The following is a 13,862-nucleotide window of genomic DNA, read 5'->3' on the forward strand; positions in this document are numbered from 1 at the left end:
ACTGCAATTTAGTCTTCCAGATAAAGGAATCGTTTTGTAAGTAGGAGGGAGGAACCTCCACACTACATGTTACTTGTTAAGGTAGTATGCTAGTAGTGTACTAATTTACAATATTGTTAACTATGCCATGCAATCATTTTCCAGTAAATTATATGTGTATTGTTTCTGTCTTTCAACCTGTTTTTAGCTCACCTGAGCACAAAGTACTCAAAGGTGAGCTTTTGTGATCGCCCTGTGTCTGTCGTCCTACCGTCGTCAACAATTTGACAACACTTTAGAGGTCACATTTTTGGCCCAATCTTGATGAAACTTGGTCAGAATGTTACCCTCAATAAAATATTGGACGAGTTCGATATTGGGTCATCTGGGGTCGAAAACTAGGTCACCAGGTCAAATCAAAGGAAAAGCTTGTTAACACTCTAAAGGTCACAATTTTGGCCCAATCTTAATGAAACTTGGTCAGAATGTTACCCTAAATAAAATCTTGGACGAGATAGATATTGGGTCATCTGGGGTCAAAAACTAGGTCACCAGGTCAAATCAAAGGAAAAGCTTGTTAACACTGTAGAGGCCGCATTTATGACTGTATCTTCATGAAACTTGGTCAGAATGTTAATATTGATGATCTTAAGGTCCAATTTAAATCTGGGTCATGTAGGATCAAAAACTAGGTCACCCGATCAAATCAAAGGAAAAGCTAGTTAACCCTTTAGAGGCCACATTTATGACCATATCTTAATGAAACTTGGTCAGAATGTTAATCTTGATGATCTTTAGGTCAAGTTTAAATCTGGGTCAGGTGGGGGTCAAAACCTAGGTCACTAGGTCAATTCAAAGGAAAAGCTTGTTAACACTCGAGAGGCCACATTTATGACTGTATCTTCATGAAACTTAGTCAGAATGTTAATCTTGATGATCTTTACGTCAATAGGTCAAGTGAGCGATACAGGGTCTTCATGGCCCTCTTGTTTATTAGAAATCTGACAGCCATAGTGGCTGTAGAACCACCACTGTTTAGTATGTTTTTAGCTCACCTGAGCCAAAGGCTCATGTGAGCTTTTGTGACTGCTCAGTGTCCGTCAACCATTTTTAAAAGAATCTTCTTCTTAAAAAGCACTTGTCAGAATTACATCAAACATCACAGGAATGATCCTTGGGTGGTCCTTTTTCGAAACTGTTCAAAGACTTGAATTTCCATGGCAACTGAAACGAAAAACTTTAAAAATCTTCTTGTCCAAAACTGCAATGCGTAGAGCCTTGATATTTGACATCATCTAATGGTCCTCTATGAAGATTGTTCAAATTATGCCCCTGGGGTAAAAAGAGGCCCTGCCCCGGGAGTCCAAAGTTTTACATAGACTTATTTAGGAAAAAACTTTAAAAATCTTCTTTTCTAAAACCACAAGACCTAGGCCTTTGATATTTGGTATGTAGCATTGCATTGAGGTCCTCTACCAAAATTGTTCAAATTATAGCCTTGGGTTGAAAAGAGGCCCTGCCTTAGGGGGTCTCATGTTTTACATAGACTTATATAGGAAAAAACTCTAAAAATCTTCTTGCTGGAAACTACGGTTTTGGTATTTGGTATGTTGCATTGCCTGTGGTCCTCTACCAAAATTGTTCAAATTTTGCCCCTGGGGTGAAAAGAGGCCCTCAGCCCTTGGGATCCCAAATTTAACATAGACATATAGGGGAAAAAATCTTCTTGTCTGAAAGTTCAAGGACTAGGCCTTTGATATTTGGTATGTAGCATTGCCTAGTGGATGTCTAACAAGATTGTTCAAATTATTGCCCTGAGGTGAAAAGAGGTCCCGCCCTGGGGGTCACTTGTTATATGAGTTATATAGGAATAAATACTTCAAAAGTTATTAGATCATATTTCCTAGACTGTTTAATTATAATTATCTGATGACCCCAAGTGATTAAGGGTCACCTGACTGTGACCTTGACCTATTGACCTACTTTCTTGTTTTTTAAGGTACAGCCTTCAAATTTGGATGACATGTACAGTTTTGCACACCGATCTTAAAACCAACATAGTGACCATTAATATGACCTACTGACCTACTTTCTAATGTTCAGTTTGCCATTTCAAACATGTGGCTCATATTACTCAGGTGAGCGATTCAGGGTCACCATGACCCTCTTGTACTATAAACTGTCAGAGGTTTGTCAAAAACAGTGGGGATGTTTTCCTTGTACAATGTTTCGTACTATTAGATGAATGGCAAACTATTCTGAACGTTTGTTAGTTAAAAGCTCTTAAGTTTGTGTATCAGATCCCAAACATTTGGCGGTATTGTTTCATCAACTGTGATGTGTTTGTTTCGTTCAAAGTAGTTATAAGTATGAATTGTGGTAACACATATCTGGGATGCATACTGTTGAGGGATGATATTATTTTCCTTGTTAAGTATAAAGATTTTGGCACAAGTATGTCTCAATTCTATTATAGCAAGGAGCTGTGATTTTGTTTAAACAATGTGATAAGTACATCTTGTGTTTTTCTTTGTTCTTGTTTTGATTTCTTTCTTTTAGATTTTAGTTGAAATATTACATTTTGTTTGACATATTTTATCACTGTTTAACTTCTTCTGTAAAGCTGTCATTTTATTGTTGCTGCTAGAAAAAAAACTGTGGAAACTGAGCTGAATTTTAATATTGAACTTGTATATAGGTATCAAAAGTTGTCAAAACTACAAGAATTTTTTTTAACAAGTCATTTTATTTTATTTTTCAACAACGTTTCAGCTACATTAGCCTTTCTTCAACATTAAACTTGAAAAGATTACAGTCATTCAGTGAGGAATGCAATTTTATTGATACACCTAATGATTCTATAAACCTGAATTGAAAAAAAAAAATTGTGTTTTGTGAGTTTTTTGTACTGCAAGTTTTTTACATTTTGCAAATAATCACTAAGAAAATAAGAAATATAACATGAACAAGCAAGTTTATATTTCAGTAGCCAAAGTCAGTTTTGACTTGATTTCATATAAACTATTACTGTCTAGGTATCTAGGATAACATTTAGAACTGAGCTGTTCCCAAATACCCAGAAAATAACTTTATACTTTAATAAGTTGAAACACATTGAATTTTGAGTTATTTTTGTCTTTAGTAAGGAAATCCTGTAACTTGAGTAGTCACAACTGGTCATACACTTGTTAATGAAACTTTTTACACATTTTGAAGTGCTTGTTATTGTTTCTTTTCATTGTTTTATTACCTTAAAGTGCTGAAAACATGTTTTCTCTTAACATTTACTTTTCATTTTGTTAACTCTTTTTACCCAGTCTGTTATATATTTTGTTAAATTCAGCATTTTACAGGTTTACTATTAAATCCTGGCTGTAGGAGTTGTTACTTAGCATTCATTTCCTATGTTGTTAATAGTTATGTTACTTATAAAACTGGTGCTATCCTTGTTATGCGCTTTTAAAGCTGGTGCTATTTTCAAGTCATGTTAGTTGTTCTTTTGCAGTCTGAATTGTTTAGTGTGTTTGCATCTGACCATATTATTAATCCCCCACCACGAGTGGTGGGTGGGTTATAGGAATGGTCTCTGTTCTTCCGCCTGTCTTTAGCACTTTCGTGTCCGCTCCATATTTCCAAAACCCCTTGAAGGATTTTCATGAAACTTTGGTCATATGATCACCTCATCAAGATGTGCAGAACTCATGAGTCAGCCATGTCAGCTCAAGGTCAAAGGTTTGAGACTTCAATTTTGTGTCCGCTCTGTTTATCCTAAACCCCTTGAAGGATTTTCATGAAACTTAGGTCAAATGATCACCTCATCAAGACAATGTGCAGAACTCATGGGTCAGACATGCCAGATCAAGGTCAAGGTCACAACTCTAGGTCAGAGGTTTTAGCCTTCCATTTCGTGTCAGCTCTGTATCTCCTAAACCCCTTGAAGGAATTTTATAATACTTGGGTCAAATGATCACCTCAGCAAAATGATGTGCAGAACTTATGAGTCGGCCATACCAGATCAAGGTCAAAGTCACAACTTGGGGTCAAAGTTTTGAGCCTTCAGTGTTGTGTCCGCTCTGTATCTCCTATACCCCTTGAAGGATTTCCATGAAACTTTGGTCAAATGATCATCTTATCAAGACGATGTGCGGAACTTATGAGTCGGCCATGTTGGCTCAAGGTCAAGGTCACAACTCTGGGTCAAAGGTTTGAGCCTTCCATTTTGTGTCCGCTCTGTATCTCCTAATCCCCTTGAAGGATTCCTATGAAACTTGGTTCAAGTGATAACCTCATCAAGACGATGTGCAGAACTCATTAGTCAGCCATGCAGGCTCAAGGTCAAGGTTACAACTTAAGGTCTTAGGTTTGAGCCTTACATTTTGTGTCCACTCTGTATCTCCTAAGCCCTTAAAGGATTTTCATCAAACTTTGGTCAAAAGATCACCTCATCAAGAACTCACGAGTCAGCCATGTCAACTCAAGGTCAAAGGTTTGAGCTCTGTATTTCCTAAACCCCTTGAAGGATTTTTATGAAACTTTGGTCAAATAATCAGCTGATAAAGACGATGTGTATATTTCATGAGTTAACCATGTCAGTTCAAGGTCAAGGTCACAGCTCAAGGTCAAAGGTTTACCCTTTCACTATCCATGACAGTGGCGGGGGATTTAGCCATCAGACTGCCTTGATAAATTGAATAGAATTCAGCATGTGTCAAAATTTCTGTTGTTACTTTAACACAAAGGTATTATGTAAATAAAAGATTTCTGTAACCTACCAAGTTTCACATTAGACTAAAAGCTAAAATTATGCTTTAAGTTGAACATTCTGTAATGTTTTATATATCAACATTCATTTTAGGCTTTTTTATGATTTAAAATTTTATACATACCAATTATTGGTCAGTGTAATGTTTGACCTTTTCTTGGATATCGATTTGTCTTGTATGTCACATGTGTTTGTCCAGTACTGTTCTAAGATTACTGGTTAAAAAAATGTCTTTGCTAAAGCTTAAAAAACAAGATAATTGAATTAGTATTTAAAGAGATAAAGGCCTTGGAAATCTCAAAAAAGGTTTGTGACAAATTTATGTTCAGAATTATTCTCTCTGCAAGATTCTGTTTAAAGCTGAGAGTACCAAGTCCTGTCTAGTTTTTCATAGCTTTGATATTTTCATTGTTGGTTGTATCTGTTTACAAGTATAGGTGACATGCAGCAAACTGTTAACTCCTAGCTGGTCTTTCATACTCTATATTCCCAGCAAATGATTTTGTGCATTGTATATCAAAACTTTGTTTTTTTAACTTGAGTATATCCATCTTCCGCCACATTTTTGTGTTGTGGCAAAATATTGCATATCCATTCTACCTTTAATTTAACTGATGTGATTTTACCACCGCTAGTTACCGTTTTTAAATTTTAAACATTCCAGTTATTAGTCTGTTTTAATGTTGCATTTTTGCAGTGGTAACTGAGCACAAAGCATAGATTTTTCTTGGTATGTATTGTTCTGGCTTGGACCATTTATTTACGCTCGCCAAACTTGGTTGCAGTCATCCTTAAATTGATTTTAAATATTTTAAATTAGTAATATGGTTCTGCTTGACTTTACCCTGAACTGCCAGAGATAAGAATTTCTCACGAATCACTTGACGGATATTCATGAAAACCTCTGTCAAGAGTAAGGTGAAAAGGGCAATGTCAGGTGTAGGCCCACTTTTTGCAAGAGCAGCATTAACTTGGTTAAACTCCTTCAGTTTATACTTTTACAAGCCGGAAATGTGTTGACAGCATTTAAAATATCTTTTATTTGTTATATGATTGTGTCCCAAAAGCATTGGAATTTAGATTTGTTTATTTTGTATTCTTTAATCACAAAGCCAGGTGCTTAGAAAAAAAAGTAATAAAAAGTACTGAATTAAGCTAATATTGTTTTGACTTTTTTTCTTCTTCCTTGGCCCATTGAGGAACTACTGTTTAAATTGAGACACAAACATCTACTTCATGCTTAACTTGTAGAAAAAGTTCTGATTAAAGTAGTAAAACTGAAACATATTCATACATTACTTAGTAAAGTTGATTGCCTTCAGTAAGTCTTAGAGATTTCTACTTTGCAAACCTAGTATACAGTTGAACCTAGTTTGCTTGAACTCTGATGATTCAAACACAACCCTTTGCTCCGACTTGACAAAATCTCTATGTACCGGTATATTGTTCGATTAACTATCACTTGAACAAATTTTGCCGGTTCTGTAAATTTCAAGCGAAAGAAGTTTGACTGTGTTTACTTTGTAGTGCAGGTAACAAAAAAATAATGCATTTCTATTTTATGACATAGAAAAATGGTGTATGAGATTTTAAAATGAAAATTCAGTTTTGACACTACATATTAACCTTTTTGATATTAAATATGCTTAATTATTCCCCATTCAAGATGTAGGATTATAGTTTCTATAAAGTCAGCCTTGTTTTTAGCTCACCTGGCACGAAGTGACAAGGTGAGCTTTTGTGATCACGCGGTGTCCGGCGTCCATCCGTGCGTAAACTTTTGCTTGTGACATCTCTAGAGGTCACATTTTTCATGGGATCTTTATGAAAGTTGGTCAGAATGTTCATCTTGATGATATCTATGTCAAGTTTGAAACTGGGGCAAGTGCGGTCAAAAACTAGGTCAGTAGATCTAAAAATAGAAAAACCTTGTGACCTCTCTAGAGGCCATATTTTTCATGAGATCTTCATGAAAATTGGTCAGAATGTTCACCTTGATGATATCTAGGTCAAGTTCGAAACTGGGTCACGTGGGGTCAAAAACTAGGTCAGTAGGTCTAAAAATAGAAAAACCTTGTGACCTCTCTAGAGGCCATATTTTTCATGAGATCTTCATGAATATTGGTCAGAATGTTCACCTTGATGATATCTAGGTCAAGTTCGAAACTGGGTCATGTGGGGTCAAAAACTAGGTCAGTAGGTCGAAAAATAGAAAAACCTTGTGACCTCTCTAGAGGCTATATTTCTCAATGGATCTTCATGAAAATTGGTCAGAATGTTCACCTTGATGATATCTAAGTCAAGTTCGAAACTGTATCACGTGGGGTTAAAAACTAGGTCAGTAGATCTAAAAATAGAAAAACCTTGTGACCTCTCTAGAGGCCATATTTTTCATGAGATCTTCATGAATATTGGTCAGAATGTTCACCTTGATGATATCTAGGTCAAGTTCGAAACTGGGTCACGTGGGGTCAAAAACTAGGTCAGTAGGTCTAAAAATAGAAAAACATTGTGACCTCTCTAGAGGCCATATTTTTCATGAGATCTTCATGAATATTGGTCAGAATGTTCACCTTGATGATATCTAGGTCAAGTTCGAAATTGGGTCATGTGGGGTCAAAAACTAGGTCAGTAGGTCGAAAAATAGAAAAACCTTGTGACCTCTCTAGAGGCCATATTTCTCAATGGATCTTCATGAAAATTGTTCAGAATGTTCACCTTGATGATATCTAAGTCAAGTTCGAAACTGGATCACGTGGGTTTAAAAACTAGGTCAGTAGATCTAAAAATAGAAAAACCTTGTGACCTCTCTAGAGGCCATATTTCTCAATGGATCTTCATGAATATTGGTCAGAATGTTCACCTTGATGATATGTAGGTCAAGTTCGAAACTGGGTCATGTGGGGTCAAAAACTAGGTCAGTAGGTCTAAAAATAGAAAAACCTTGTGACCTCTCTAGAGGCCATATTTCTCAATGGATCTTCATGGAAATTGGTCAGAACGTTCAACTTGATGATATCTAGGTCAAGTTTGAAACTGGGTCACGTGGGGTCAAAAACTAGGTCATTAGGTCTAAAAATAGAAAAACCTTGTGACCTCTCTAGAGGCCATATTTCTCAATGGATCTTATGAAAATTGGTCAGAATGTTTACCTTGATGATATCTAGGTCAAGTTCGAAATTGGGTCACGTGGGGTTAAAAACTAGGTCAGTAGATCTAAAAATAGAAAAACCTTGTGACCTCTCTAGAGGCCATATTTCTCAATGGATCTTATGAAAATTGGTCAGAATGTTCACCTTGATGATATCTAGGTCAAGTTCGAAACTGGATCACGTGGGGTCAAAAACTAGGTCAGTAGATCTAAAAATAGAAAAACCTTGTGACCTCTCTAGAGGCCATATTTTTCATGAGATCTTCATGAATATTGGTCAGAATGTTCACCTTGATAATATCTAGGTCAAGTTCGAAACTGGGTCACGTTGGGTCAAAAACTAGGTCAGTAGGTCTAAAAATAGAAAAACCTTGTGACCTCTCTAGAGGCCATATTTCTCAATGGATCTTCATGGAAATTGGTCAGAACGTTCAACTTGATGATATCTAGGTCAAGTTCGAAACTGGATCACGTGGGGTCAAAAACTAGGTCAGTAGGTCTAAAAATAGAAAAACCTTGTGACCTCTCTAGAGGCCATATTTCTCAACGGATCTTCATGAAAATTGGTCAGAATGTTCACCTTGATGATATCTAGGTCCAGTTCGAAACTGGGTCACATGGGGTTAAATACTAGGTCAGTAGATCTAAAAATAGAAAAACCTTGTGACCTCTCTAGAGGCCATATTTTTCATGAGATCTTCATGAATATTGGTCAGAATGTTCACCTTGATGATATCTAGGTCAAGTTCGAAACTGGGTCACGTGGGGTCAAAAACTAAGTCAGTAGGTCTTAAAATAGAAAAACCTTGTGACCTCTCTAGAGGCCATATTTCTCAATGGATCTTCATGGAAATTGGTCAGAACGTTCAACTTGATGATATCTAGGTCAAGTTTGAAACTGGGTCACGTGGGGTCAAAAACTAGGTCATTAGGTCTAAAAATAGAAAAACCTTGTGACCTCTCTAGAGGCCATATTTCTCAATGGATCTTATGAAAATTGGTCAGAATGTTCACCTTGATGATATCTAGGTCAAGTTCGAAATTGGGTCACGTGGGGTTAAAAACTAGGTCAGTAGATCTAAAAATAGAAAAACCTTGTGACCTCTCTAGAGGCCATATTTCTCAATGGATCTTATGAAAATTGGTCAGAATGTTCACCTTGATGATATCTAGGTCAAGTTCGAAACTGGATCACGTGGGGTCAAAAACTAGGTCAGTAGATCTAAAAATAGAAAAACCTTGTGACCTCTCTAGAGGCCATATTTTTCATGAGATCTTCATGAATATTGGTCAGAATGTTCACCTTGATAATATCTAGGTCAAGTTCGAAACTGGGTCACGTTGGGTCAAAAACTAGGTCAGTAGGTCTAAAAATAGAAAAACCTTGTGACCTCTCTAGAGGCCATATTTCTCAATGGATCTTCATGGAAATTGGTCAGAACGTTCAACTTGATGATATCTAGGTCAAGTTCGAAACTGGATCACGTGGGGTCAAAAACTAGGTCAGTAGGTCTAAAAATAGAAAAACCTTGTGACCTCTCTAGAGGCCATATTTCTCAACGGATCTTCATGAAAATTGGTCAGAATGTTCACCTTGATGATATCTAGGTCCAGTTCGAAACTGGGTCACATGGGGTTAAATACTAGGTCAGTAGATCTAAAAATAGAAAAACCTTGTGACCTCTCTAGAGGCCATATTTTTCATGAGATCTTCATGAATATTGGTCAGAATGTTCACCTTGATGATATCTAGGTCAAGTTCGAAACTGGGTCACGTGGGGTCAAAAACTAAGTCAGTAGGTCTTAAAATAGAAAAACCTTGTGACCTCTCTGGAGGCCATATTTCTCAATGGATCTTCATGAAAATTGGTGAGAATGTTCAGCTTGATGATTTCTAGGTCAGGTTCGTAACTGGGTCATGTGCGGTCAAAAACTAGGTCAGTAGGTCGAAAAATAGAAAAACCTTGTGACCTCTCTAGAGGCCATATTTTTCACGAGATCTTCATGAAAATTGGTGAGAATGTTCAACTTGATGATATCTAGGTCAGGTTTAAAAGTGGGTCACGTGCCTTCTAAAACTAGGTCATTAGGTCAAATAATAGAAAAACCTTGTGACCTCTAGAGGTCATATTTTTCAATGGATCTTCATGAAAATTGGTCAGAATTTTTTATCTTGATGATATCTAGGTCACATGTGCTCAAAAACTAGGTCACTATGTCAAATAATAGAAATAACGACGTCATACTCAGTTCAACACTGGGTCATGTGGGGATAGGTGAGCGATTCAGGACCATCATGGTCCTCTTGTTCCAAGTTCAGTTTCTAGTTGATACCTGCTACCCATATTGAAGTTTGGATGACCTGTTCAACTTGTCAAGTGATATATATATAAGGAATGTTCCAACTTTGCAATGTCAATGTCACGGTCTTACATTGCAGCCATGGATTGTCTGATCAATGTCTTCTAAACCCCTTGAAGGATAGTTGTGAAACATCGGATGAATATTCAACTTGTTTCAGATGTGCTGGCTAGAGATCAAGGTCACTGTGACTTTGAGACTGGAAACCCAATCAATAATTAAAAGAACACTTGGGCAATGGTCACACTAAACAGGATGACTAACAGGTTGGGAAATCAACCATTGTCATCATCATTCACTCTGGTAATTTAAAAGCCAAAATCAAAATGACTTTTAGACTAAAAGAAAATTTCCAATTGCCATTATCATTATTTGCTCAGGTTTAACAGCCAAGATCCAAATGACTTGGACTAAAAGAAAATTACCAATCAAAAGCTGGTGAATGTTTAAACTTCAAACTCATAGCAGGATTGCCTTTGATCCGTGAACGATTACTTTGCTGTTGGTGGTTGGAGTGCACATTCTACACCCCTATAAGAGTTGTTCTAAAACCTGAATGTGCAGCACTCGTGTTCTAATTTTGCTGGCCCAAAGTCACAGCATTTGAGCCTTAAGTTTCTGTCCAATCCATTTTGTATATCAAATATTTACTTTGATTGAATGGTTCATTATACCCCTGTAAACGTATTAGTCTTGTAATTCTAACCAGGATGATGATGTGCAAAAGGCAACAATGTTGAGCCCATTATTTGTTGAAACAGTCTACAACTTAAACATTTAAGTCAATTAAAAAAGCTTGATACAAGTGTTAAGTTATAACATTGGCAAGATAGGGACCTGTGTTCTGTAGCAATTCTATGTCTCATTGAGGGGATTATTTCTATCAAATAAAAAAGATGGCTCTATTCATGTAGGCATAGGAAAAAGAGATCAATGTAATTGCACCTTTACTAATCCTACCTGTTCTTTATTACAAAAGTGCTTCTATTGTGACATTTCGATACAAGCAAAACTGTATTATCTGCACTATAAAATACTTACTGGTATTTCATTTTATTATCGACTTGTTAAAAGTTATTTTTTACCATAAGTAAGTTGACAAAATCATAGGAACCAGTAGTTCAGGGTTAAATCAAACACATATTAATAAATCCTTAACGATTTTGTTGTGCAAAAATGTATATTATTCTGTTTTAAACCGTTTTCATTTTCTACTCTGTTGTGTAATTGCAAGGGAAGTAAACTAATAAATATCTCTGCTTTAAAGTACTAGCCCAAGGCAAGAGTTGACATTCTTTGCGGATCACAACTTTGAATTAAATATTAAAATTTCTGTTATTGATATTAGCAAAACTATCATACATTGCACATTTGTGAAATCATTTTTGTTAATTTCAAGGACTTGGAAATCAATTTCTAGACTTTATTTAATGTATTTCTATCAATGAAAATGTTAGGGTCTATCTCTAATTCATGTCAAAGTTACTGCCTAGACAACAGTTTGTATAATAATATCTTGGACTCCTAATGTGACCTTGACCTTTAAGAAACCAAGGTTTTCTTGAAACGCAAACATGTATGCCAAGTAAGACTGCTCCATGCTTGTCAAAGCTGTTGCCCAGACAAGCTCTAATACAACTACCATAGAGTTGAGGGGCCTAGTGCGTGCAATGTCTCATTCATAAAGCAACTATTTAATCCAGATGAAAACAAATTTACATTTTCCATAACATGGTTTAATTTATATAAAAAAAATCAACAGATACACGAACCCAAACAAACACCATTTTAAATGACTATTCTTGTGTAGCTTCTGATATTCTATCTTTTCATCAATACAATAGTTCCATTTTTAGCTCATCTGATTTTTGGAAAAAAAATGATGAGTTATTGTCATCACTTGAGCGGTTGTCGGCGTCGGCGTCTGCGTCGGCGTTGCCTGGTTAAGTTTTATGTTTAGGTCAGCTTTTCTCCTAAACTATCAAAGCTATTGCTTTGAAACTTGGAAGACTTGTTCACCATCATAAGCTGACCCTGTATAGCAAAAAACATAACTCTATCTTGCTTTTTGCAAGATTTATGGCCCCTTTTGTACTTAGAAAATATCAGATTTCTTGGTTAAGTTTTATGTTTAGGTCAACTTTTCTCCTAAACTATCAAAGCTATTGCTTTGAAACTTGGAATACTTGTTCACCATCATAAGCAGACCTTGTACATCAAGAAACATAACTCCATCTTGCTTTTTGCAAGAATTATTGCCCCTTTTGGACTTAGAAAATCAGTTTTCTTGGTTAAGTTTTATGTTTAGGTCAGCTTTTATCCTAAACTATCAAAGCTATTGCTTTAAAACTTGCAACACTTGTTCACCATCATAAGCTGACCCTGTACAGCAAGAAACATAACTCCATCCTGCTTTTTGCAAGGTTTTCGTGTCCCTTTTGGACTTAGAAAATATCAGATTTCTTGGTTAAGTTTTATGTTTAGGTCAACTTTTTCTCTTAAACTATCAAAGCTATTGCTTTGAAACTTGCAACACTTGTTCACCATCATAAGCTGACCCTGTACAGCAAGAAACATAACTCCATCCTGCTTTTTGCAAGGTTTTCGTGTCCCTTTTGGACTTAGAAAATATTAGATTTCTTGGTTAAGTTTTATGTTTAGGTCAACTTTTTCTCTTAAACTATCAAAGCTATTGCTTTGAAACTTGCAACACTTGTTCACCATCATAAGCTGACCCTGTACAGCAAGCAACATAACTCCATCCTGCTTTTTGCAATAATTATTGCCCCTTTTGGACTTAGAAAACCATTTTCTTGGTTGAGTATTATGTTTAAGGCAACTTTTCTCATAAACTATCAAAGCTATTGCTTTAAAACTTGCAACAGTTTTTCACAATCATAAGTGGACACTGTACATCAAGAAACATAACTCTATCCTGCTTTTTGCAAGAATGATGGCCCTTTTTAGACTTAGAAAATCATGGGTAGGACAATATTTCTATTATACAAAAAAAATCAGATAAGCGTCAGCACCCGCAAGGCGGTGCTCTTGTTTTATATGGAATATACATTGAAGAAAACAACAAAACCAAATACACCAGGTCATACAAGCCAGTAATCTGATACTCCTTGACATTGAAGTGCCTAAATATATAGTCAGAATGAAAGAAAAGTTTGAAACAAATCTACTTATTTAGCCTATAACTGCTCTTGGTATTGATGAAAATGTGTAAATGTTATGACTAAAGATTATAGAATGCAAACTCATTTGATCATTCAGAACAATAATCTTGATTGGTGAAACAGGCAAGCTAGTGAAAATAATCCTGTGCTAGTAGAGGTTTCATGGTACTCTGGAATAATAGCAATGTCTGCTAGTGCCAATATTACTTTTGTTTGCATGTGTTTGACGAGGCATTAAGCTTGACCATCTTAAACACCTGCTAAAGGTGAAAAATGTAAAAAGTTTCACAGCTACAGTATTCAAGATAGTGCTAATTTGCAATTTAGAACAGTAACATTTGTTAAATTGGGCACTAGTATCGCAATTCTTTTCTTGAAATTCCACTGATTATGCCCCTCTTCAAAGGAGGGGTATATTGTTTTGCAG

This window comes from Mercenaria mercenaria, chromosome 2 (genome assembly GCF_021730395.1).
Source record: "Mercenaria mercenaria strain notata chromosome 2, MADL_Memer_1, whole genome shotgun sequence".
NCBI classification, from domain to species: Eukaryota; Metazoa; Mollusca; class Bivalvia; order Venerida; family Veneridae; genus Mercenaria; species Mercenaria mercenaria.